Raw genomic sequence first — 26726 nt, 5'->3', positions numbered from 1 at the left:
AGCGAGGTTCAACAAATAACGTACAAGATAATTTGTTATGCACACCACATCCCGCAACTGTGAGTTGCCTTGGTAGTTAGTAAACACAGCTTGACAGTAACGAATAGTATATACAATATTATCGGAGAAACAGAGCGAGAGTTAGAAAGTGAAACACCGCTTTGCAAACCTTTCTTTTTGAAAAAAGTTCTGTAAAGCATGTCAACTACGCACACAATAATTCAATTAATCGGTATTCAAACATGAGTTGTTAAGCAATTTATATAGAACTATCGTATAGTACATACATCATGTGTGTTCATTTATCATGTTGGCAATGCTAGTATTCAAATGTTTTCTCACACTCCGTTGTCAGGACAATACCACTGAAAGCATTTGAAATTTCTCAATTTTCACTCTAGCAGAAGGTAGTTTCGGACTTTGCCGATTATTACAAATGAGGCCTTATCACTGAAGTTTGTAACATCCGATATCAGCGGATAACTGCCATTGTGAGCATTATCATGTTACATACCCTTTACATAAAATATATTAGTAATTCTTAAATTTAGTTACAGACCATATATTGACCTTAACCATGCATAACAAGAAGTAATATGTTCGGAAGTATTCTCACCTGAAAAGCTATCAATCATGTACTGCAGAGTGAATCAGCCAGTCTACTCATTTTTATTTCCGCTTACTGGCAGTTATTCCCCCTCCTGCACAGGGCTAGTGATGACATCGCGTTCCTTTAACTGTCGCCCGTCGTTAAGCCATCCACAAGCAAAGTGAAGGCAAAAAATCTTGCATTCGCATATTGTTGCACAGTGCTAGGAGGTAGTGTGTTGAACACAAAAAATCGTGGCCGGTGCGGTGTGAGCATTGGGGTGGATGTGGATTTATTTATTTATTTCGTGTTCCATAGATCCATATGGGAACATATCCCTGGATATAGAACGAGTCAAGGTTTTTACAGATTATTGTTTTGTGCACATATACATTGATCTTATCATTAGATTAAAGAAACTGTGAAGTTTACCATATACCCTTAATATTAGTTAAGATACAAGACATCTGAAAGAATATACAGTCATACATAAATTTGGGTATTGTTCTTAAGTTATACAGGCGTCATATACAGTTGTTGTTGTTGTGGTCTTCAGTCCTGAGACTGGTTTGATGCAGCTCTCCATGCTACTCTATCCTGTGCAAGCTTTTTCATCTCCCAGTACCTACTGCAACCTACATCCTTCTGAATCTGCTTAGTGTATTCATCTCTTGGTCTCCCTCTACGATTTTTACCCTCTACGCTGCCCTCCAATACTAAATTGGTGATCCCTTGATGCCTCAGAACATGTCCTACCAACCGATGCCTTCTTCTGGTCAAGCTGTGCCACAAACTTCTCTTCTCCCCAATCCTATTCAATACTTCCTCATTAGTTACGTGATCTACCCATCTAATCTTCAGCATTCTTCTGTAGCACCACATTTCGAAAGCTTCTATTCTCTTCTTGTCCAAACTATTTATCGTCCATGTTTCACTTCCATACATGGCTACACTCCATACGAATACTTTCAGAAATGACTTCCTGCCACTTAAATCAATACTGGATGTCAACAAATTTCTCTTCTTCAGAAACGCTCTCCTTGCCATTGCCAGCCTACATTTTATATCCTCTCTACTTCGACCATCATCAGTTATTTTGCTCCCCAAATAGCAAAACTCCTTTACTACTTTAAGTGCCTCATTTCCTAATCTAATTCCCTCAGCATCACCCGACTTAATTAGACTACATTCCATTATCCTTGTTTTGCTTTTGTTGATGATCATCTTATATCCTCCTTTCAAGACACTGTCCATTCCATTCAACTGCTCTTCCAAGTCCTTTGCTGTCTCTGACAGAATTACAATATCATCGGCAAACCTCAAAGTTTTTATTTCTTCTCCATGAATTTTAATACCTACTCCGAATTTTTCTTTTGTTTCCTTTACTGCTTGCTCAATATACAGATTGAACAACATCGGAGAGAGGCTACAACCCTGTCTTACTCCCTTCCCAACCACTGCTTCCCTTTCATGTCCCTCGACTCTTGTAACTGCCATCTGGTTTCTGTACAAATTGTAAATAGCCTTTCGCTCCCTGTATTTTACCCCTGCCACCTTTAGAATTTGAAAGAGAGTATTCCAGTCAACATTGTCAAAAGCTTTCTCTAAGTCTACAAATGCTAGAAACGTAGGTTTGCCTTTCCTTAATCTTTCTTCTAAGATAAGTCGTAAGGTCAGTATTGCCTCACGTGTTCCAGTGTTTCTACGGAATCCAAACTGATCTTCCCCGAGGTTGGCTTCTACTAGTTTTTCCATTCGTCTGTAAAGAATTCGTGTTAGTATTTTGCAGCTGTGACTTATTAAACTGATAGTTCGGTAATTTTCACATATGTCAACACCTGCTTTCTTTGGGATTGGAATTATTATATTCTTCTTGAAGTCTGAGGGTATTTCGCCTGTCTCATACATCTTGCTCACCAGATGGTAGAGTTTTGTCAGGACTGGCTCTCCCACGGCCGTCAGTAGTTCTAATGGAATATTGTGTACTCCGGGGGCCTTGTTTCGACTCAGGTCTTTCAGTGCTCTGTCAAACTCTTCACGCAGTATCGTATCTCCCATTTCATCTTCATCTACATCCTCTTCCATTTCCATAATATTGTCCTCAAGTACATCGCCCTTGTATAGACCCTCTATATACTCCTTCCACCTTTCTGCTTTCCCTTCTTTGCTTAGAACTGGGTTTCCATCTGAGCTCTTGATATTCATACAAGTCGTTCTCTTATCTCCAAAGGTCTCTTTAATTTTCCTGTAGGCGGTATCTATCTTACCCCTCGTGAGATAGGCCTCTACATCCTTACATTTGTCCTCTAGCCATCCCTGCTTAGCCATTTTGCACTTCCTGTCGATCTCATTTTTGAGACGTTTGTATTCCTTTTTGCCTGTTTCACTTACTGCATTTTTATATTTTCTCCTTTCATCAATTAAATTCAATATTTCTTCTGTTACCCAAGGATTTCTACTAGCCCTCGTCTTTTTACCTACTTGATCCTCTGCTGCCTTCACTACTTCATCCCTCAAATCTACCCATTCTTCTTCTACTGTATTTATTTCCCCCATTCCTGTCAATTGCTCCCTTATGCTCTCCCTGAATCTCTGTACAACCTCTGGTTCTTTTAGTTTATCCAGGTCCCATCTCCTTAATTTCCCACCTTTTTGCAGTTTCTTCAGTTTTAATCTACAGGTCATAACCAATAGATTGTGGTCAGAGTCGACATCTGCCCCTGGAAATGTCTTGCAATTTAAAACCTGGTTCCTAAATCTCTGTCTTACCATTATATAATCTATCTGGTACCTTTTAGTATCTCCAGGGTTCTTCCATGTATACAACCTTCTTTCATGATTCTTAAACCAAGTGTTGGTTATGATTATGTTGTGCTCTGTGCAAAATTCTACCAGGCGGCTTCCTCTTCCATTTCTGTCCCCCAATCCATATTCACCTACTATGTTTCCTTCTCTCCCTTTTCCTACACTCGAATTCCAGTCACCCATGACTATTAAATTTTCGTCTCCCTTCACAATCTGAATAATTTCTTTTATTTCATCATACATTTCTTCAATTTCTTCGTCATCTGCAGAGCTAGTTGGCATATAAACTTGCACTACTGTAGTAGGTGTGGGCTTCGTATCTATCTTGGCCACAATAATGCGTTCACTATGCTGTTTGTAGTAGCTTACCTGCATTCCTATTTTCCTATTCGTTATTAAACCTACTCCTGCATTCCCCCTATTTGATTTTGTGTTTATAACCCTGTAGTCACCTGACCAGAAGTCTTGTTCCTCCTGCCACCGAACTTCACTAATTCCCACTATATCTAACTTCAACCTATCCATTTCCCTTTTTAAATTTTCTAACCTACCTGCCCGATTAAGGGATCTGACATTCCACGCTCCGATCCGTAGAACACCAGTTTTCTTTCTCCTGATAACGACATCCTCTTGAGTAGTCCCCGCCCGGAGATCCGAATGGGGGACTATTTTACCTCCGGAATATTTTACCCAAGAGGACGCCATCATCATGTAATCATACAGTAAAGCTGCATGCCCTCGGGAAAAATTACGGCTGTAGTTTCCCCTTGCTTTCAGCCGTTCGCAGTACCAGCACAGCAAGGCCGTTTTGGTTATTGTTACAAGGCCAGATCAGTCAATCATCCAGACTGTTGCCCTGCAACTACTGAAAAGGCTGCTGCCCCTCTTCAGGAACCACACGTTTGTCTGGCCTCTCAACAGATACCCCTCCGTTGTGGTTGCACCTACGGTACGGCTATCTGTATCGCTGAGGCACGCAAGCCTCCCCACCAACGGCAAGGTCCATGGTTCATGGGGGTCATATACAGACATACATAAATTTGGGTATTGTATTAAGTTACACTGTACTTACGGAGTATGATTAATCAATTGTAAAGGTCCCCCAGTAAGTTTTAAGCACAAACAAGAGATTTTGCTAAGAAATTCATTAATACTGTAACTAGACTCATCTAAAAGGAACTGCTTCAGATTTTCTTTAAACGTTGGCATGTTTCCAACCAGTTCTTTAATGAGCGGTGGGAGGGCATTAAAAATCTTGGTGCCACTGTATAAAACCCCCTTCTGGACCATGTTTTTCTTTTTTAGCTCATAATGGATATCCAGTTTTCTTTGGGTGTTATAACTGTGGTATGATTTTGAATAAGATGCTATTTTTTGAAACAAAGCACATCAGGGAAAAAATATATTGGGCAGGTGTTGTAAGGATTTGTAGAGCTCTAAACAGATCCCTGCACGAGTGCCTAGGGTGTACTCCACACATAATTCTGATTGCTCGCTTCTGTGCATGGAACATTTTTTTGCTATTGGTTGATTTTCCCAAAATATTATACCATAGGCCATAAGTTGGTGAAAATAGCTAAAATATGCAGTTTTTATTGTGCTCATTTCCCTAGTGTCTGAAATTATTTTTAAGGCAAATGTTGCTGAGCTTAGCCTTTTGCACAGATCTTGAATATGGTGGTGCCACTTTGCTATCTATATGCAGATCCAAGAATTTGGAGGACTCAACCTTCAAAATCTCATGCTCACCCATTTTTAGGTTCATTTCATTAGTAACATTTGTGTTAGAAGAGAAGTGAATGTAATTTGTCATTTTTAGGTTGACTGTAAGGCCACTGGTTTCAAACCAGTTTGTCAAATCTGCAAAAGCTTTATTTGCAGCCTCATTTGACATATTCCCTGAGAGATTATTAACTGATAACATGGTGTCGTCAGCAAACATGAGTATTTTCCCATATTCTGTACATAGTGCTAAGTTATTTATAAATATTAGAACGAGCAGTGGGCCCAGCACTGAGCCTTGAGGTACTCCTGCAGTAATGGAGCCCCATTCTGAAGATACCTGGCCACCATGCAGTCCTTCCACGATTACTTTCTGCTTTCTACCACACAGATAGGATTCAAGCCACGTGCCTACGGTTCCACCCATTCCTAGGGTCTTGGCTTTACTCAAGAGAATATGGTGACTTAAACTGTCAAAAGCTTTTGACAGGTCACAAAATATTCCAACCGTCATCATATTATTATTTATGGCTTCCATAACATTGTCAACAAAGGCATGTATTGCATCCACGGTTGATACCCCTTTCCAAAAGCCAAACTGGCTACTGCTGAGGATATTATATTTACTAAGATGCTCAACCATTCTGCTATGCATCAATTTCTCTAGTACCTTGGAGAAAACTGAGAGTAATGAGATTGGTTGATAGTTTGTAGCCTCAGTCTTTTCTCCCTTTTTATAAATTGGTCTTATAAGCCCATATTTTAGCCTGTTGGGAAAAACACCTTCTTCCAATGATGTATTACTAATATGGCAGAGGACTGTACTTATTTCTTTACAACAATATTTCAGTAACTTGCTGGAAGTGTTGTCAACTCCAGCAGAATTTTTACATTTTAAAGACAATCATTTTTTCTAATTCTATCACTGTAGTTTTTCGAAGATGCTTCTCATCTATTTTGTTAGTTAAGGTGTTATGCAAGTATTCTGTAGCATTCTTTACAGAACCCTGGCATCCCATTTGGTTGGTGACTGTTAGGAAATGATTGTTAAAGATATTAGCCAGCATTTCGGGAGCATCCACCGAAAGGCTCCCAGTTCTTAAGCTAATCACTTCTTTGGCAGACAGACAGGCTTTTCCCTGTCTCGCTTTTAACATATTTCCATATGGTTTTCATTTTGTTATTTGATTTGTCAATTTCCTTTTTTTAGATACATACTTTTAGATTTCCGGATCACCTTCCTTCATATTCGTTACCTGTGTGTTATTTTTTCTCCAACGAATCGAAAACCTCGGCTTCTGGTGAAATTGTTCTCCAGTGCAAAATTACACTACATTCAATTTCCTACAAAAAGGGACTGTACTTTTCTTCCTCTTGGACCAATAATTTGGAACGGGTTAAAAACAACTATTAAATTGTGTACCATATCTAACTGCAGTAGAGGCATACTAATGGATAAATTGTGTTCCAGGGGTGAAACAGGCTGGGCTGTGGGAGGTGTGTGGAGTAGAGTGTGAGTGAAGGTAGCTCACTGCACTGTGTTTGTGCACTTCCCACCTCCATAGGTCTACAAATCTGAAGGTGGAGCTGGTGATTCTCCACTCTATCTCGTCCACTGCGTCACAAGAAGCAACTACAGAGTATATCACAAACTTATATGGCCCCTCTGTAGTGCACTATATGAATCACTGCCGACACAGTGCACAGACACGCTCGAGGAGGGTTTAGTTTGCACAACGTGCATTAACACTACATGGAATGCGAATATAAGGTACTAATAACACTAATACAGGTAATGAATATGAACAGAATCTACTTTAATCTCTGCATACTGTGCTACACTGCTACAGGAGAAATTGGTTCTTTATGGTTCTGTTCAGAAGACGTAGTGTTCTTCTAAGAAAGATCACTTCCACCATTGTGAGTACTGCTCACTTCTCTGTTTACAGACAGGCTGTAACTGCCCTGTGTTTCGTGTCCACTTATCTTTTGCTGATAGACAAAATAGCTTTGATGAACTTGTGTTTAATATAATCCATTATGGAGTCGAGGTAGCAGTTTTCGTTATACTGGTTATCACTGTTAACATTCAACCGCGATTCTTATACATATATTTTAACAGCGCGTTTCAAGATATGATGATGAGAGCATTGTCTCTTGAAACGCGTTGTTAAAATATATGTATAAGAATCGCGGTTGAATGCTAACAGTGATAACCAGAACTTGTGTTTATATAGTGAAGTTATTTCCTGTTTGGAAAGGGAGTAGGCCTATTTATTTGAAGGTGTTAAGTGAGCTATTATGTTGTCAGTTACTTATGTGGTGTTGGTGGGAAAGGGACTGGACTGTAAAAAGTGGCACCCTGCTGCTGTGTATTGTAAAACTGTGTAATTGTGTTTTAGGCACTTGGTGGTGAATTAATGGATGACTAAAAATGTTACTGCACTTCTCTCCCATTAATTGTGTTACAGGTAGACTGCATAAATATTTTCCATTCATAATTCATGAATTGCTGCATTTGCAGAGTGGGCTGCACCGAGTGGAACCACTTAACGCACATCCACAGTACATCTTCCGAGATAGGTGTGGCTATGTCTGATGGAATGTGACTGTTAATATTGAAGTCTATAACAGTTATCTGCTGTAACGCATTGCTTGACTTATGTTGAAATATCTGAACAACTGTTATAGTCTTGGTGACCTACTTTTGTTGCAGTGGATTAAGCCTCTGAGCCTCATCGTATTTTTGGAGAACTGAGGCAGGGTGATGCATTTGATAACCCTCGTGCTGTGAAAAGTATTCCAGCTTGTGACAATGAAATCTATGATGTCCTGTACATATTGACAGTGTGTCCTATTTGGAAGAGTCTCTTCAGCGTGGTAGACAATTGACAGTTCCAGCTGTTGAACTTTTTTACATGATATGAGTAGCGCACTCAACAACTGCAAATAAGTACCCAGTAAACTGAAAATAACTCCACTGTGTAAACATGAGTTCAGTGAAGCTATTCTGTCCATTTGCATAATACAAATGGACAGGAAATGCTGGGGAGCAGCACCTGTGGTGGGGGAAGCTGCCTTTCCCGTAACGGATCACTAAGAATCAGTTTCTCCTCTTGCAGTGTAGAACATTGTGCAGAGATTTACATACGTCCAGTTCATGTACATTCCCTGCATTAGTGTTGTTAGTAACTTGTATCTGCATTCTGTGTAGTGTTAACTCATTTTGTGCAAAATAAACCCTCCCCGTGGACATCTGCACGCTGTGTCACCAGCGATTCGTGTGGCGTATTGTGGACGGAGAACTTTGTGATGTACCCTGTAGTTGCTTCTTGTGATGTAGCGAGGGGGATCACCTGCTTAACCTTCAGTTTGCTTACCTAGGAAGGAGGGAAGTACATTAATTTTTTACCATTGGAACAATATTTTTAGTGCCATAATTTGCAATTTTTTTCATCCTCTGCAAACTATTAGTCCTAGAGAAAAAGTGACTAGAACCTTTTTTGGCAGGGAAGTGAATGCAGGTTAATTTTGTATTGGGGAAGAATTTCCCCAGGATCCGTTGTTTTTGAGTCATTCAAGAACAAAAATAAAAAATTACCTTTAAACCTACCCCCACACCAATGCTCACACTCCACAGGTCAGGGTTTTTAGTACAATGTTTGTGACAATATATCCTAGAACTGTGTAAAACTTTGTGACTACGTGACTTTTCCCCTAATTTTCCTTCATTGACTGGACTAAATGTTAGTGTTTGGAACTGACACAGATAGTGAAGGGCTTCATCATCAAAGGTAGTGTTGAGATGTGTATGTAAGTAAACTGGTTTTCAGAATTTTTGGTGTTACCGTTGTTTGTATTTTTGCACGATAAGGCATTTAGCGACAGCTGTAAACAGAATGGCAGAAGAACCTTTTGAGAGGACGGAAAAGAAACCCGAGCCTGTCAGCATTACCTCCCCTGAAATGTAAGAAACTGGTGGATTCCAAGACAAAATTGTGGAAAATGGAGACATCTTCAAATAACAGAAAGAAATAAAGGCTGAAGGGGCAGGATCACAGATGTCAGATGAAAGTTACCGCAAAAAAGGTTAAGTTGGAAAAGAGTGAAAATGAAAATGGATGCTTGTGCAGTGACTGAAGTTGAAGTCATAAATTGAGGATGATGGTGAGTAGTTCATATAATGTGTAATGCTACCTACATTTGAACTGTTGGCCTAAAGTGCACTTACAGTATACTTCAGGCTCTTGAGTTGCATGCTGCTGTTGGCAGATTGTATATCTCTGTTTAGCAATGGAGCTGTTAAGGAGCACATAACTGTGCTAACAACACATTAAAGAACCATGTAGGCCTACTGTATACAGATTGTCCACATTGTGTAGTTATTTAGATTGAGGTGTAGTTTCTTAATAGATGGCTAATGTGCTACTCAGTATCAAAAAGTAATTTGTGTTTTTATCTTATCGGTTTTGTTTGAAATGCACAAACGAGGAGCCACAGTTAGTTGCTTGAACCTTTAACATTAAAGTCCTGTTGCATTATAAGGGAAATATATTTGCTACCAGTGAATGTTAATTTTTATTCCACGCACTCTCCGTTGACATTCTTAACTGCGAAAATAACAGTATTGGAGAATTGTACATAAATGTGTTGTCAAGGCAACACACTTCTAAAGACCAAGAGTAAAAGAAGTCAGATACAATGCACACTTAAAATTTACATTCTTCATTTGCCAGAGGAAAACTTCAGAATTGGGTGGTTGCTTTTACCAAACGATGCAGAACATTGAAGTTGTAGGTTGCCTCTTTTGCTATTTAACCACTGTATGCACTGGAATCTGTAATGAAAAATCTGTTACCTGGTGCCCTTTTGTGAGACTTACATTCATTTCTTTTTTTGTGACTCTTTATTATGTTGTATTTTAAATGTAGGCATACTTTGTGGCCTTCAGTCCAAAGGATGGTTTGATGTAGCTGGTTTGATACTAGCCAATCATGTGCAGACCTCTTAATCTATGTATAAATACTGCAGCTACATCAATTTGAACCTGCTTACTGTGTTCGTGACATGCACCACCTGTACAATTTTTACTCCCCCCCCCCACTTCCCTCCATTAACAAATTGTATTTGCCACAATGCCTCTGGATGTGTCCTATCAACTGATCCATTCCTTTCGTTACACTGTGCCACAAATTTCTTGTCGTCCACAACTCTTTTGTGCATGGTGGGCACGTGACCCCGAGCTCGTGCAACTCTCTTTCCTTTCTGGGCTGCGTGCCTTCCCTTTCCACATCCCTTCCTGTCCCCGACCCTCCTCCTCCCCCCCTCCCCCCTTTTCCCTGCCCCTTCCCCTTCCCCTTCCCCTTCTCCTTCTCTTTGGGAGTCTGTTTTGCGCCTACATCCAGAGATGGACACTTGTGAACGAATGAAGTGATTTCTCTTCTTTTATCTCTACAATGTAACATATCTGCCCTTACTTTGCCCTTCTCTTTTCTCGATTCTTCTCTTTCCCTTCTTCTCAGCTGCAGCGCTTGAGAATTCTTCTCTACTTTCCTTTTCTTTCTTTCCTCCCTGTGCCTGTCTGAAGACCAACCCACACGTAGCCGGTGACGGGGTAACGGGTAATTCCCCACCCCAGATAGACAAGTAGGACACGTACGTATCCCCTGGTAAAGGCCAGGCCCGAGGAGGGGCGGTTACCCGAGTTGGTACTTTCCGAACGTGCCGATCGGTCCTTCCGTCCGTTTCTCGGGAGGTGTGGCCTGAGGTGTACACAATCACCTAAGGCGGGAGTGCCCTCAGAGAGGGCTCCCACTAGGAAGGAGAACGCCATCAGAGACGCCAGTAATCATGGTGGATACTTTTGCAATGGTTTCTTCTAATTCTAAAACTTCTGCCCACAAGAGAAAGCTAGACGAGTCTCAGCCACGGACAATTCTTCTGTCAGTGCCAAAGTTCCTAGTCATTTCTCAGTCTGACGAAGGTCGAGACTTCTCGACAGTCGACCCTTTCATTATTCAGAAAGGTGTCAATGCAATTGCAGGTCCTGTAAAGTCATGTTCCTGGATACGAAATGGCACTTTGTTGCTAGAAGCAGATAGTGCCCTCCAGGCACATAAATTGCTTCAAACTACGCTGCTACACACCTCCCCTATCCAGGCGGGAGCACACCGTACTTTAAGCCCATCACGTGGTGTGGTTTATACAAGATCACACAACGGATTATCAAATGAGAACATTAAAAATTACCTGTCTGATCAGGGAGTAATGGCCGTACAATGAGTCACGAAAAGGGTTGAGAAGGAATTGGTGCCAATCCGCACTCTCTTTTTGATGTTTGACAGAGTTCAACTTCCATTGAACATAAAAGCAGGATATTTTCAGTTCATGTTTACCATCCCCGACCCTATGCATTGCTATCGGTGTCAGAGGTTTAATCACACCAGCCAGTCATGTTCCAATATGGCCAAACGTGTAACCTGTGGCAGGGATGCCCATGAGGGTGCTTGTCCACCTCCATCCCCTTGTTGCATCAACTGTATGGGCGACCATGCTGCTTCCTCTATAGATTGCCCCATTTTCAAAGACAAACGGTTATTTCAGGAAATCAGAGTGAAGGAAAAGGTGTCGATCTTTGCTGCTCGAAAGTTATTCGCCAGTCGAAAGCCCACTGTGCCTCACGCAGGTAAATACAGCACTGTCCTTGCCTCTCCTCGGCCAACAAAGGAGGCGGCCACGCAGACTTGTGATCTCACCTTTAGTGCCACGGTCGTCAGATCGGCCAGTGCAAAGATCACCCCTTCAACTTCCCCACTCTATGGCTCACCCTTCATCGGGCTCTGCTAAATCACAAGCCCCAAAATCAGACAGCCAGACTTCCAAAAAAGAGCCTACTCGTGAAGATTTTTTACGTACCCCGACTTCACAACCGTCGATCCCTCCCTCATCTCAACGTCCTGTTTCCAAGAAGGCTAATTAGAAACCCAGTTCCTCTCCTTCTCCGCCACGGCGTGTCTCATCTACAGCACCACCTGGCGGTCACCGCGATTGGCCATCTTCTGTGTGGCCCAGGCGCACTGCTGGCGGCCGATCAACCGGCCGATTGCTGGTGGCAGCAGCTGCTGCCAAACAACCTATGGATCGGGATCTTCTGCCTTCGGCTGAATGCTGTTCCACGCTGTCGGTCACTGGCTCTGAGCAGTCGTTGAGTTGACGGCAACCTTGGTCACATTCTTCCCTTTTCTGTCCACCCGATGTCCATTATCCATTGGAATATCCGTGGCATTCGAGCCAGTTGGGATGAATTGTCAATCCTCTTACGATCCTACTCGCCGGTCATCTTCTGTCATCAGGAAACAAAGCTGCGTCCCCGCGATCACATTGTTTTTCCTTATTTTAAGTGAATCTGATTTGATCTCCCCTCTGTTGATGGCACTCCAGCATATGGAGGACTCGTGACTCTTCTCCATGTTCCTTCCAAACTGTTGCTGTCCATCTTTCCCTTTCTGGATACACCTTCTCTCTTTGTGCTGTATACATTCCATCGTCCACACCAATGGCAAGAGCTGATCTCCCTCATCTTCTTCGTCAGCTTCCGCCCCCCTATTTGCTGGTTGGGGACTTCAACCCCACCACCTACTTTGTGGACCTCTGCGTCCTTGTCCGAGAGTCTCCCTGTTGATTGACCTCTTCCACCAAGTGGATGTTGTTTGCCTCAATGCTGGGGAACCTACATTTTTGTGTGCCTCCATATCAACCTACTCATTTGGACCTTTCGGTCAGTACTGTTCAGCTAGCTTGGCACTTTGAATGGTTCCCTCTTGCCAATAAATACTCGAGTGACCATTTTCCATGTGTCCTTCGATTACAGCCACAATTGCCATCTATGCGCCCAAGACACTGGAAGTTTTCTTAAGCCGATTGGACGCTTTTCTCCTATCTAGCAACATTTGATGACCGTCAATTTCCTAGCATCGATTATCAGGTCACTCGTGTTACAGAAGTTTTTCTTACAGCCACAGAATGTTCGATACCTCGTAGTTCCCCTTTGCCCCAGTGCCCCCCAGTTCCTCGGTGGAACGAGGTGTGCCATGACGCGATACGCGAGTGGAGACGTGCTCTTCGTGTTTGCCGCCATCATCCTACGTTGGCCAACTGTATCTGCTATAAGCAGTTACGTGCGCGATGCCTTCACATCATATACGACTGCAAGAAGGCAAGCTGGAATTTCTTTCGCAGCTCATTTAATACCTTCACTCCCTCATCAATTGTTTGGAGTCAATCTGACAGATATCCGTCACTTCCAGTTTTCCCCCAACCTCTGGGCTAACTGTCATGCAGGATACCTTAGTGTACCCAGTCGCAATCTCTAAATCATTGGGTCAACACTTTGCTGAAATTTTGAGCTCTTTGAATTACCCACCAGTCTTTCTCCTGAAGAAATGGGTTGCGGAAGAGCGACCAGCGACCTCTTGCTTTTTCCTCTCAATATCGTGAAAGGTATAATGCCGTTCTTTCTATGCGGGAACTCAGACATGCATTCTCCTCCTCTCGCTCTTCTGCTCTGGGAGCAGATGGTATCCACGTCCACATGTTGCTGCATCTATCATACACTTGTCTGTGCAACCTCCTTCGCCTTCATAATCAACTTTTGTGTTGACAGTACCTTTCCCAGAAAATAGCGGGAAGCTATTGTCATACCTGTTCCGAAACCTGGAAAGGACAAACATCTCCCCTCCAACTATCGCCCAATCTCTTTCACGAGTAGTGTTTGTAAGGTTTTGGAGCATATGGTAAATAGCCATTTAGGCTGGTGGCTGTGGTCCCAAAACCTTTTAACAACAGCCCGATGCGGTTTCTGAAAGCATCGTTCGACAGTTGACCATCTTGTTGCTCTGTCCACTTATATCATGAACAATTTTCTCAGCAAACACCAAACGATAGCTATATTTTTTGATACGGAGAGGGCATACGACACCTGTTGGAGGACAGGCATCCTCTGCACGCTGTTCTCTTGGGGCTTTCAAGGTCGGCTACTCCGTTTCATCCGTGAATTTATGACAGAGCACACATTTGAGGTGCAGGTGAACACTACTCTATCCCGTACTTTCTCTCAAGAAAAAGGGGTGCCCCTGGGCTCCGTGCTAAGCGTTGTACTGTTTGCCATCACCACAAATCCAATTATGGATTGTCTACTTTCCGATGTCTCGGGCTTCCTCTTTCTCGATGACTGTGCAGTCTACTACACCTCTCAACAGACCAGCCTTCTTGAATGACGTCATCAAGGATGCCTCGATTGCCTCCATTCGTGGAGCATCAAAACCAGTTTCCAATTTTCTCCCAGTAAGACTGTCTGTGTAAATTTTTGGCGTGGTATGGAGTTTTATCTGCCATCTTTACATCTAGGCCCTGTTGACCTTCCATTCACAGATGTCGCCAATTTTTTGGGACTTATGTTTGACAGAAAACTGTGCTGGTCTTCCCACATTTCATATCTTTCGGCTCGCTGTCTGCGATCCCTCAACACCCTCTGTGCTCTGCTCCTGGGCAACGGACAGAGTGATCCTCCTCCGCCTATGCTGCGCCTTACTGTGCTCAAAATTGGACCATGGAAGCATAGTTTACTCCTCTGCACAGCCGTCTATTCTTCAGTGTCTCGACTCTGTCCACCACCGTGGATTGCATTTAGCATCTGGAGCTTTTTACACCAGCCCCATGGAGAGCCTTTACGCTGAAACTGCTGAACCTCCGCTGTCCGATCAGTGAGCTGTCTGAGTCATTTTGATAGTCATCTGTCTTCCATGCCTGCTAATCTGACCCGTGTTTCCCCCCCCCCCCCCCCCCCCCCCGACGCCTCCTTGAATTTAGGGTATGCAGGCAACCCTTCCTCTCTGCTGCCACCAGGAGTCCACTTCTGTCAACTGCTACATTCACTTTCCTTCCAATTTCCTAAAACCTTTCTGACAAATAGGAGTATGCTGCCACCTTGGCCCCACCCCTGGACATGCCTTCTCTGTGACCTTTGTCAGCTTCCCAAGGATAGTACCCCTCCCCCTAGTTTATCGTTGGGCATTAGCTGCTCTATGCACACAAATGGAGGATGCCACATTTATTTATACTGACGGCTCCAAGACCACCTTTGGTGTCAGGAAAGCCTATATTATTGACGACACCCCTATTAAATTTCAGTTTCCTGACCAGTGTTCAGTTTTTACTGCTGTTCTCCGTGCTGTCCAATACATCTGTTGCCGTCAGCGGATACAGTATATTATATGCTAGTATTCGCTGAGCTCTCTTCTCAATCTCCAAGCTCTTTATCCTGTCCACCCTCTGGTCCACCAGATTCAGGCCTGCCTCCATATGCTCCACTTGGGGGGAATCTCTGTGGCATTTCTCTGGATCCCAGGGCATGTTGGTATATGTGGAAAGAGGCAGCCCATATAGTGGCGAAGGTTGCTCTCTGTATTCCTCAGCCCGCCGTTTGCACGGTTCCGTTTGCTGGTCTACAGAGCATTTTATATTGTTGTGTTACTCTTTTATGGCACACTCATTGGTCTGCACTTCAGGATAATAAATTGTGGGTCATAAAACCTCTTCACTGTGCTTAGACCTCTTCCGTCTGGCCCTGTTGTTGGGAGGAGGTAACTTTAACTTGACTCTGGATTGGGCATTGTCTTTTTAGCCATTGAGATCTTTTAAGTGGCGCTCCTCCTCTGCTTTGTCCCCACTGCTCTCAGTCGTGGATGGTGAGACACCTGTTACTTCAGTGCCCCTATTTTAAACCACTTTGTGCCCGTTTACAGCTGTTTCCCGATATATCTTCCATTTTAGCAGATGACTCGTGCTCAGCTGATCGTGTCCTTGAGTTTATAAGTGTGAGTGAGATGACATTGGTCATTTGAAACTCTTTTTGGGGAAAACAACCCCCTCTTCAATAGCACTTTTCTAAGATTTCCTTCTGTTTTTTTAGTTTTCCTCCTCATTAAGTTTCGCTCCCATTGATGCTGATTTCAATTCCTGTTTTATCCTTCACTAAGTCACAAATGGGCGCTTATGACCATAGCTATTTTGTGCACTGAAACTTTTTTTAATCGTATTGACCAACTAGGATCATGTTAACAACTTCAGTTCCTCATCTTCCTTTGTTATTTTCTATTTTTCCAGTATTCCCTCATTTTCTCTCCATAAAGTCTCTTCATTTCTTCTGTCCATGTTGTTCCCCATATTTTATTTCTTCTGTTTTGAATGCCTCCCAAATTTAGTATTTTATTTTTAAAACAGTTTCTTTCTGCTGTTTCTGGTTCTTTAATGTTGTTTCTTTCTAGATCTTTCCTTACTACTGTAATCCATGCTATTGTCGATTTCTTCTTTCAGAAATATAGCAGTATTTGCTTTGTTAGTTTATTTCCATCCATTCGGTAGAGGTGTCCAAAAAAGGTTAATCTTTGTGTGGCCATTACTTCATATATTTTCTTTATATTTTTGTAGATCTCCTCATTACTTCTTATATTCCAACCATCTGCAGTTTTTATTGCAGTTGTTATTTTTCTAATAATCCTTCTTTTGAGAACCTCTAATCTGTTCATCTTATAGTTCATTTTTAGGCATTAAGATCCATATAAACATTCTGGTCGAACCAGTGTGGTGTGGGGTTTTAGTTTTGTTTTTCTAGATATACATTTCTTGTTGTAAATATTTTTGGTCAAACCCTATGCTCTTTCCATTTTGTTAATCCTTACATCTATTGCAGATTTTTGTAGTCCATTCTGTTGAATAGTCTCCCAAGATATGTATATTTATTTACTCGCTCTATTTTACCTATTTGTTTTGCTGTGAATTTTGGCACATTTTTTATACTTGTCATGAATTTTGTTTTTTTCCAGCTGAAATTTTGAAACCAGTTCTGTTTGCTATTTATTCCAGAAGGTTTATCTGAAGAACAGCTTTTGTCAGGTTTTCTGAAAGTATTGCAAAATCATCCACAAAAGCCAAGCAGTTTACCTTAATTCCATTTGTTTTCCTTCCCAGATTCATTGGTTCAATTTTGTGATTTGTTTAGCTCCGAATTTCAGATCCTTACAGTTTTTTCTAGAACACAATTAAACAGTAAATCACCTTATTTTATTTTTATTTTTTAAGTTCTTATCACCAAACCTCAAAATTTTTATTTCTTTTCCCGAAACTTTAATTTGTTCAGAAAATTTTTCTTTGGTTTCCTGTACTGCATGTTCATCATACAGTCCAAATGATAGGGTATAGACCACAACCCTGTCTCACTCCCTTCCCAACCAGTGGTTCCCTTTTGTGCTCCATGACTCTTATAACTGCCATTTGGTTCCTGTAGAAATTCTGAATAGCATTTCACTTCCTGTATTTTACCCTTGCTTCTTTCAGAATTTAAAAGAGTGTATTCCAGTCAGCAATGTCAAAAACTTTCTGTAGGTTTACAAATCATATAAGTGTAAGTTTGCCTTTCCTTATGCAGTCTTTTAAGATAAGTCACAGGGTCAGTATTGCCTTGCCTGTCCCTACATTTTTCTGGAAATCAAATTGATTTTCCCCAAGGTAGGCATCTACCAGTTTTCCATTCTTCTGTAAATAATTTTTGTTAGTATTTTGCAACTATGACTTAGTAGCGTGATAGTTTGGTAACATCCACACCTGTCAGCACCTGCTTTATTCACAATTGGAATTATTACATTCTTCATGAAGTCTGAGGGTATTTCGCCTGTCTCACACATCATGCATGCCAGATGGAATAGTTTTGTTGTGGCTGGGTCTCCCAAAGCTATCAGCGGTTCTGACAGAATGTTGTCTACTCCAGGGGCCTTGTTTCGCCTTAGTTCTTTCAGTGCTCTGTCAGTCTTCCCGCAGTATAATGTCTCCCACCCCATCTTCATCAGCATCCCCTTCCCTTTCTACAATACTGTATTCATGTTCATTTCCTTTGTAGAACTCATCTATATATTGGCTCCACCTTTCAGCTTTCCTTTCTTTGTTTAGTACTGCTTTTCCTTCTGAGCTCTCGATATTCAGAGAGCTGCTTCTCTTTTTGCCAAAGGTCTCTTTAATTTTCCTGTAGGTGGCATCTATCTTTCCCTCAGTTATGCAGGCTTATAACGGCTTGCATTATCCTCTAGCCATTCCTGCTTAGTCATTTAGCACTTTCTGTCAATCTCATTCTTTAGACATCTGTATTCCATTGCACCCAGTTCATTTGCTGCATTTTATGTTTTCTCCTTTCATCATTTAAATTCAGTGTCTGCTGTGTTATCCAAGGATCCTATTAGCCCTTCGTTGTTTGCCTATTTGATCCCCTGCTGCCTTGACTATTTCATCTGTCAAAGCTACCCATTCATTTTCTGCTGTTTCAGTCAAAGGTTGCCTAATTCTCCCTTTGAAACTCTCAGTAATCTTCGGTTCTTTCAACTTATCCAGGTTCCATCTCCATAATTTCCTATCATTTTGTGATTTATTGAGTTTTAATCTACAGTTCATAAAAAATAAATTGTGGTCAGAGCCCACATCTGTCCCTGGAAATGTCTTACAGTATAAATGTGGTTCCAAAATCTCGTGTCTTACCATTATGTTAGGTGACACATTTGAGATGTTGGAAAAGTAAAGCACTATATACAAGAAAGTGTGCAAACTTGTTGCTTATTAGCAGCACATACATGTGGAGGGGAGGCTGGACTTTGTGTCTGAAATTTGTCACACAGCACATTAGCTCTCAACATGTCGGTCACTGCAAATGGGGCACATATTGTGCCTCGGGGGTGTGCAGCATTCCTGGAGTGATTTGATAAAAGGCTACTGTAACATGACTCTGTAGGTCAGTCAGATTCTGCGGTTTTTATGGAAATAATGTTGATGTTAGGCCGGAATATTAAAGGCTGTGGGAGGGGTCTACCAAACCCACACTGGCGATCGTTGAATATCTGAATATCTGGTTTAATTGTCCTCACACAATGACATCCAAGTGTGCTGGAGCACCATCATGTTGATAGACATCGATGTCCAGTATCCCATCTTTCTGTAATTGATAAATGACATACTGGTCAATTATTTCCAGGTAATTGAGAGCACAAACAGTCTCCTCCACAAGAAAGAATGGGCTGATAACACTGCACCGACACCTGAAAACTCCCTGGGTCTCTACAACACTCGAAAATTTTTTAGGCCACATGCCACATTGACTACGTTGTTGCTTTGTAACAACCATTTTCACTTACAAGGTAGCACACTCAGCGTGTGTTGACTGTTGTCACCTCTGTAGGTTGTACAATGTGCTTCTGACATCTGCTGTTTGCACTGTGAACTAGGTGCTGACAGCTTGCCTCACAAAGCATGGTCATTCATTGTTAACTCGCCCCATTTTCATGTACTTTGCAGAAAATCGCTTGGAGATTTATTCACTAACTTAATAAATATAATGCAATACTCTTATGACGTCTTAGATGGATCACCCTGTACAATCAATCTGAAACTTGCCGTTGTCTCCAGGTCTCTTGCACATATACAACCTTCTTAGACGATTCTTAAACCAGATTACAATGAAATGAACACCCTTAGCTGCTTACAGGCATTGACATACGTCAACGGGGACAGATGAAAATGTGTGCCCTGACCGGGACCTGAACCCGGGATCTCCTGCTTACATGGCAGACGCTCTATCCATCTGAGTCACCGAGGACACAGAGGATAGCGCGACTGCAGGGATTTATCTCTGGCATGCCTCCCGCGAAACCCACATTCTCTACGTATTGTCCCGCACTACATTCGTCGGGGCACACATTTTCATCTGTTCCCGTTGATGTATGTCAACGCCTGTAAGCAGCTAAGGGTGTTCATTTCATTGTAATTTCATTCTAATGAGCTGCACGGTCACCGATGGTATCTGTTCTTTCGGACATGTCCGAAAGAACTGATACCCTCTCAGTAAATCTTAAAATTTTGCACAGGACATAAAATCACTGCTAACATCTGGTTTATCAGGCACATTTCTTTTTCATACCTTTCCCTGTCCATGTTTTTCTACTATTTTTCCTTCTCTTCCCTTTCCTACTATACCAAATTGCATGTTTGAAGGCACTGTACACTCTCTAAACTAAATGTTTTTATTTTCAGAAGCTACACGAAAAAGCTCTCAGCTCTACAGTCCGAGTCTGACCGACTTGTCCGACGAGCCACTGTCGGCGGCACTGCGATCGCAGGCCCCTCACGGTGTGCGCTTACTCAGGCAAGTGTCGCGGGGATTTGTTAATGTAGAGGCTGACTGTACGCTGTAGGTGTCTGCAGACTTCCATCATTAGAGGAACAGTTCTATGAACAGTACATGCCATTCTTGGGAGTGTGGACCACTTCGTTGGTTACTCGAGTTCCTCATCTGACCCCAGAACTGTCATTTACTGCAGCTAGGCATTTAGCACTAATAAAATGTGAGTTACATAAAATGGAAGTGTCCGACATATCAGCAGCCGTGAAGATATGAAAATTTAAAGGTATCTCCATTTTGAGCAGTACAAACTTTAGAATTATTATTCTAATTTGTTAATCCTGTGGTGTAGTCCATGTACTGTGTGAAAGTGACTTGTCAACATATGATCGAAGAACATTTATTGTAAACTTTCCTGGTGATCTCAGTGAACTGCATTTGGTAATATCAAGACCTATGAACTGGTTAAGAGACTTACTCAGTTATAAAACTTTTGTGCCTGTGTTTGTTTATATTATGCATTATATGTATATTTAACCAATTGTATAAGAAATCTTTAAATAAGAATGTAAAATGACTGTGTAAACTTGTGACTAGTAATAATTGAAGGTTATTGGCAACGAAATGTTGTTGTAAGCTTGTAGTGTATCTTACGGAATATGCCCATGACACAGGCAAGTCCTAGGAGCAATACACATTGGGTTCAGAGCTGGCTAGAAATAACTTTTTCAGTTATTTTGAAATTGAACTTAGTCATCTGCCAGAATGCCTATGATGTTGGGGGCTAGAATAAATCTGCAGTAACTCATTTTCTGTTGTAAAAGGCAAATAAAAGGTGTCTTATACCTAGCAAAGGTTTTACGTTGGTGAATCAACTGTTATTGAGACGACCTTTCCATCAACCTTTTTGCTTAATTATACATGGATCTTCTTAGGGTTTGTTGTACACTTTTCTAAATTTCAAAGAAGTATGGGTTTTCTGGGTAAGGACACCTTACATGTTGTGTAATCTATCCACCATGTGCTATGATCTCCTGCACCTACTATTAGAGTGGATTTACGTCTGCACCTGAGATCCAGCACAGTACGAGGGCAGTTCAATAAGTAATGCAACACATTTTTTTTCTGAAACAGGGGTTGTTTTATTCAGCATGGAAATACACCAGGTTATTCCCCAATCTTTTAGCTACACAACACTATTTTTCAACGTAATCTCCATTCAATGCTACGGCCTTACGCCACCTTGAAATGAGGGCCTGTATGCCTGCACGGTACCATTCCACTGGTCGATGTCGGAGCCAACGTCGTACTGCATCAATAACTTCTTCATCATCCGCATAGTGCCTCCCACGGATTGCGTCCTTCATTGGGCCAAACATATGGAAATCCGACGGTGCGAGATCGGGGCTGTAGGGTGCATGAGGAAGAACAGTCCACTGAAGTTTTGTGAGCTCCTCTCGGGTGCGAAGACTTGTGTGAGGTCTTGCGTTGTCACGAAGAAGGAGAAGTTCGTTCAGATTTTTGTGCCTACGAACACACTGAAGTCGTTTCTTCAATTTCTGAAGAGTAGCACAATACACTTCAGAGTTGATCGTTTGACCACGGGGAAGGACATCGAACAGAATAACCTCTTCAGCGTCCCAGAAGACTGTAAGCATGACTTTACCGGCTGAGGGTGTGGCTTTAAACTTTTTCTCGGTAGGGGAGTGGGTGTGGCGCCACTCCATCGATTGCCGTTTTGTTTCAGGTTCGAAGTGATGAACCCATGTTTCATCGCCTGTAACAATCTTTGACAAGAAGTTGTCACCCTCAGCCACATGACGAGCAAGCAATTCCGCACAGATGGTTCTCCTTTGCTCTTTATGGTGTTCGGTTAGACAACGAGGGACCCAGCGGGAACAAACCTTTGAATATCCCAACTGGTGAACAATTGTGACAGCACTACCAACAGAGATGTCAAGTTGAGCACTGAGTTGTTCGACGGTGATCCGTCGATCATCTCGAACGAGTGTGTTCGCACGCTCCGCCATTGCAGGAGTCACAGCTGTGCACGGCCGGCCCGCACGCGGGAGATCAGACAGTCTCGCTTGACCTTGCGGCGATGATGACACACGCTTTGCCCAACGACTCACCGTGCTTTTGTCCACTGCCAGATCACCGTAGACATTCTGCAAGCGCCTATGAATATCTGAGATGCCCTGGTTTTCCGCCAAAAGAAACTCGATCACTGCCCGTTGTTTGCAACGCACATCCGTTACAGACGCCATTTTAACAGCTCCGTACAGCGCTGCCACCTGTTGGAAGTCAATGAAACTGTACGAGACGAAGCGGGAATGTTTGAAAATATTCCACAAGAAATTTCCGGTTTTTTCAACCAAAATTGGCCGAGAAAAAAAATGTGTTGCATTACTTATTGAACTGCCCTCGTAGTTAATCCATCATAGGGGAGTGGAGGGGGCAGGGGTGGTCATCGTGCACCCTCTTTGGTCACACTCTGGTGGTGCTCAGACCATCTGTACCAAAGGAGGACAAATATTTATCAAGTGCATACAGTAATTGTATACAGTGTCTTATAAATAATTTTTCATCAAGGTTACATACATTATACAAGTACCATGTAAATAAACAAAGAATGTCTTTCAATAGTCATATTTAACTGTGCATTTCACAGTTGCAGTAATTAATCAAATCACAAAAGGCTCCATTTTTGGTATAACTCCTGATGTAACTAATCTAGTACTTTTATCTTCCAAAGTAAACACCTGGCACACTTGGAACAAGCCTAGTGTTTTGTCTACTATACAGATATCTACTATACAGATATTCTAAAATGTGTAGTCCTCATTTTCAGGCTTGGTCCATTCAAAAAGTATCTGACTTTTAGCTACAAAATCAATCTTTATTCAGATACAATAGTTTCAGCTTCAAAGCAGTGCCCATCAGCTTCTACACACCTCTCCCAACACTGCTGCCACTGCTGGAAGCATCACCAGAAAGCCTCTTTCGGTAGGGCGTTCAACTGCTCCGTCGAATTCTGCACGTTGTCTTCCCTGTTCTGAAATCTGATCCCTTTCAGAGCCTTTTCCTGTGTACGGAAAAGCCAGAAGTCACTCAGTGCTAGGTCAGGGGAACAGGAAGCTGACAAACCACAGTCTTTTTTTGTTTTCCAAAAAAAACTCCGAATTAATGGAGAACGATGAGAGGACGCATATTGTCACAGTGAAGGGTGCCCACTGCCTGCGAGTCCAGCTGTTTGTATCTCACCGATTCACGCAGGTAACCTTTCGGTCGTACTCCTCGTTGACATTAGGACCTTCTGGGGCGTACTCGTGACAGACTGCACCATTGGAGTCAGGAAAGATGGTCAGCATGACTTACACATTGATGCGGACCTGCCTCACTCTTTTGGGTCTCAGGGATGACAGATACTTCCATTGCAATGAGAGGAACTTTGTTTCTCTGTTGTACATGTAAACTCAGGACTCATCACCAGTGATTACTGCGTTACAAAAGTTCGGATTACTACGGACAGTATCCAGCACGTCCTGTCTGATCTCCAAATGAAGTTGCTTATGGTCAGTTGTTAGAAACTTTGGCATAAATTCTCCTGAGATGGCATGAATGGGTTCAACACTAATTTTAACCTTGTGTGCAAGTTCTCTGCTCATGTTTAATCTACCCTGCATCACCAGTGTCCTTACGTTATCAGCTCTCTGGATGGTGAGGACCTACCTGAATGTGCTTCACTCTTCACTGATGCGTGGCCATCTTTGAAGTGGTCGTGCCACTCCTTTATATATGTGGTACCCGTCACTTCGTCCCCAAACACTTCTCAAATCTTGTCGATTCTATCGACCTGAGAATTGCCTAGCTTAAAACAAATTTGATGCAATAATGTTGTCCCACTTTTTCTGTCATTTTGTCCACACGACCAAATCCGATAACTATCTCTTATAAGTGTTCACCTGGCAACAACTAGGCAGTGACTGGTTGTTTCTGCTATTGTGAAAAAAAATCACACGTTTGCACTATGTACGCTTACCAACATAGAGGGGATGTGTGTCCCAAAGCCACTATTGGTGTCGACATAAAAAATAAGATTGGATACATTTTGAATAGTCCTCGTATAATGCTAAAGCACGTGCTCAGAAACTGAGAGCTCTCGGTATCAAATCCTGGTTGAAACACAGAGGTATTTCAGTCTGCCTTTACCCCAGCCCTAACCTCACCCTGACGGGAAGGCGTGAGACACGGTTAAGATTCCACGTTAAATTGTAGGTTCCCTTTCCCCGATTGGACAACTGGAGTAGATTAGGGACTCGCATGCCGCTAAAGTGGTATCCAATTGAAAGAGTTGCACCAAACTGTTGAGCCATGTAAAATTATTATATTAGCCACTGTTGTCCTGCAGTACCTAGTTGACACCCACGTGGTGACCCTTTTGTAATGTTATGTCAGGGCACACTAAGGTGAAATGTTACTGAAGCTCACTGTGAGCTTGTTGGTTAGTTATTATTCCTGTCTCCTCCCACCCTCCCCCACCCACCCCACTCTCTCTCTCTCTCTCTCTCTCTCTCTCTCTCTCTCTCTCTCCCGCCAACCCCCCTCTCTCTCTCCCTCCCTCCCTCTTTCCCCCAGTCCCTCCCTCCCTCTCTGTCTCTCAAACTATTTGAAAGTTCATTCTGTGTTTGCACACGGATCAATCAGAAGCAGTGTGTGTGCTAGTTTGAAAGTTTCTGGCAGACTAAAACTCTGTGTGCCTGACCAGCACATACACCTTGCCTTTCACAGCAGTGCTCTGCTAACTGAGTTGTCTGAACACAACTCGTGACCTGCCCTTGTAGCTTTACTTCTGCGACTACCTCCCGAACTTCACAGTAGTTGTTCTGCATATCTTGTCATTCTATTGCTCAGTCAGTAGAGAACTTGCCAGTGAAAGGCACTCGCTCCAGGTTTGAGTCCCAGTCTAGCACACAAAGCCAGGAAGATTCGTAATTGAAGTCAGGCATTTATGTTTTTGAAGCACTAGGCACAATCTTTCACAGCAGTTGTGATTAAACAAATACAGTTGGTACTCTTCATCCTGGCACATCCCTTTCTGTGTAATAACTGACAGTCGGGTTAGCCCGCATCCTATTCACACGACACCGACATTTCGGTCTCGCTGCACTCGGCCTATCTTCTGTGGGTGCTCTGACCTGCAGGTCCTGCATATTGCGCCCATTGCTGATCTGTGTCCTTGCCTTTTGTGGAGCAGGCCTATGGTATTTCATTTCATAAACTTGTGATTAATTTTTATAGCTTTCGATTAGGACACAGCTCTCAAAACTGTAGGATACGAAGGGCAGAAGGAAAGTCGTGAACACAGTAGGTTTAGATCTCAGAGGAAGTAAGTCTTTTTACATTACTGAAGGATTGTAGTCCTTGCGTAGCCTGTTCAGAACATGGAAATGGCACTCTTGTCACGGCAGACTACTGAATTGCCACTGTCTTGTTTCTGTTTCCATTTACCAGTTAGCCCAACTTCTCGAATTTAGTATTTGACACATTCAGTTTCCTTGTACCTCTGTGTTGGCTTAACCCCAAATGGCGACACACCTGCAAATATGAAAGCATTTAGATTTCTTCCTTCAGTACAGAACCTGACTGTGGTGAAGAGTAAGTGGGAAAGGGAACTTGCCTGTTGTGCACCTTTCTTTATTCTAAACGACTTTAATTTCCATTTTTCTTTTGTAATCTCAACACACAAGTATCATAGAGCATCTAAATTTTTGTAGTTAAAGAGTTGAGGACATTGTGTTTGTCCAGGCAATCATATATTTTGTACTTCAGCATTTTATCGTCTGTCTAACTATCCAAAACAATGAGCCTACACTTACATCCTTACTCCACAAACCACAATGAACTGCATGACACAGGGTACTTACCACAGACCCACTGTACCACTTTTCCTATTCCATTCAAATGTGGAGTGCAGAAAGTACGGTTCCTGTACACAGTTTAATAAGTTTAATCTTGTGCAAATTCCTATAAGAATGATGTATAGGAGGTTTGTAGTATATTTCTACTCCCCTCACTTAATGATAGTAGGCTCTCTCGGGATAGCTTCCGTTATCTACAGGTGTCTGCCACTTCTGTCTTTTTAGTATTTCTGTGATGCTATCCTGTGGGTCAAACAAACTTGTGACTTTTCATTGTACTCTTTTTTTTTCTTTGCATACATCCAGTATCCCCTGTTAGTCCTATTTGGTATGAGATTACATTTCCATACCATTCTTCCGACGAACCAAAGCCTGCCAGCCACTTTGGATGACCGAGCCTTTGTGATCATTCTATTTTATGACCCTGCATATTGTTACACCCAGGTATCTGTGCGAAGTGATTTGATTCTAATTG

At 42.3% G+C, this 26726-nt stretch overlaps 1 long non-coding RNA gene across 1 annotated transcript; it reads left to right on the top strand.

Annotated features, from left to right (window-relative positions):
• The first annotated feature begins 385 nt into the window (after positions 1-385).
• Positions 386-20670, top strand: LOC126484160 (uncharacterized). The gene is made up of 3 exons (XR_007587820.1): positions 386-491; positions 8991-9283; positions 20243-20670. It is a non-coding gene; the product is annotated as an uncharacterized LOC126484160 (long non-coding RNA).
• Positions 20671-26726: the final 6056 nt, after the last annotated feature.

Source organism: Schistocerca serialis, chromosome 6 (assembly GCF_023864345.2).
Source record: "Schistocerca serialis cubense isolate TAMUIC-IGC-003099 chromosome 6, iqSchSeri2.2, whole genome shotgun sequence".
In the NCBI taxonomy this organism is placed as follows: domain Eukaryota; kingdom Metazoa; phylum Arthropoda; class Insecta; order Orthoptera; family Acrididae; genus Schistocerca; species Schistocerca serialis.
This window is presented reverse-complemented; position numbering and strand designations above follow the sequence as displayed.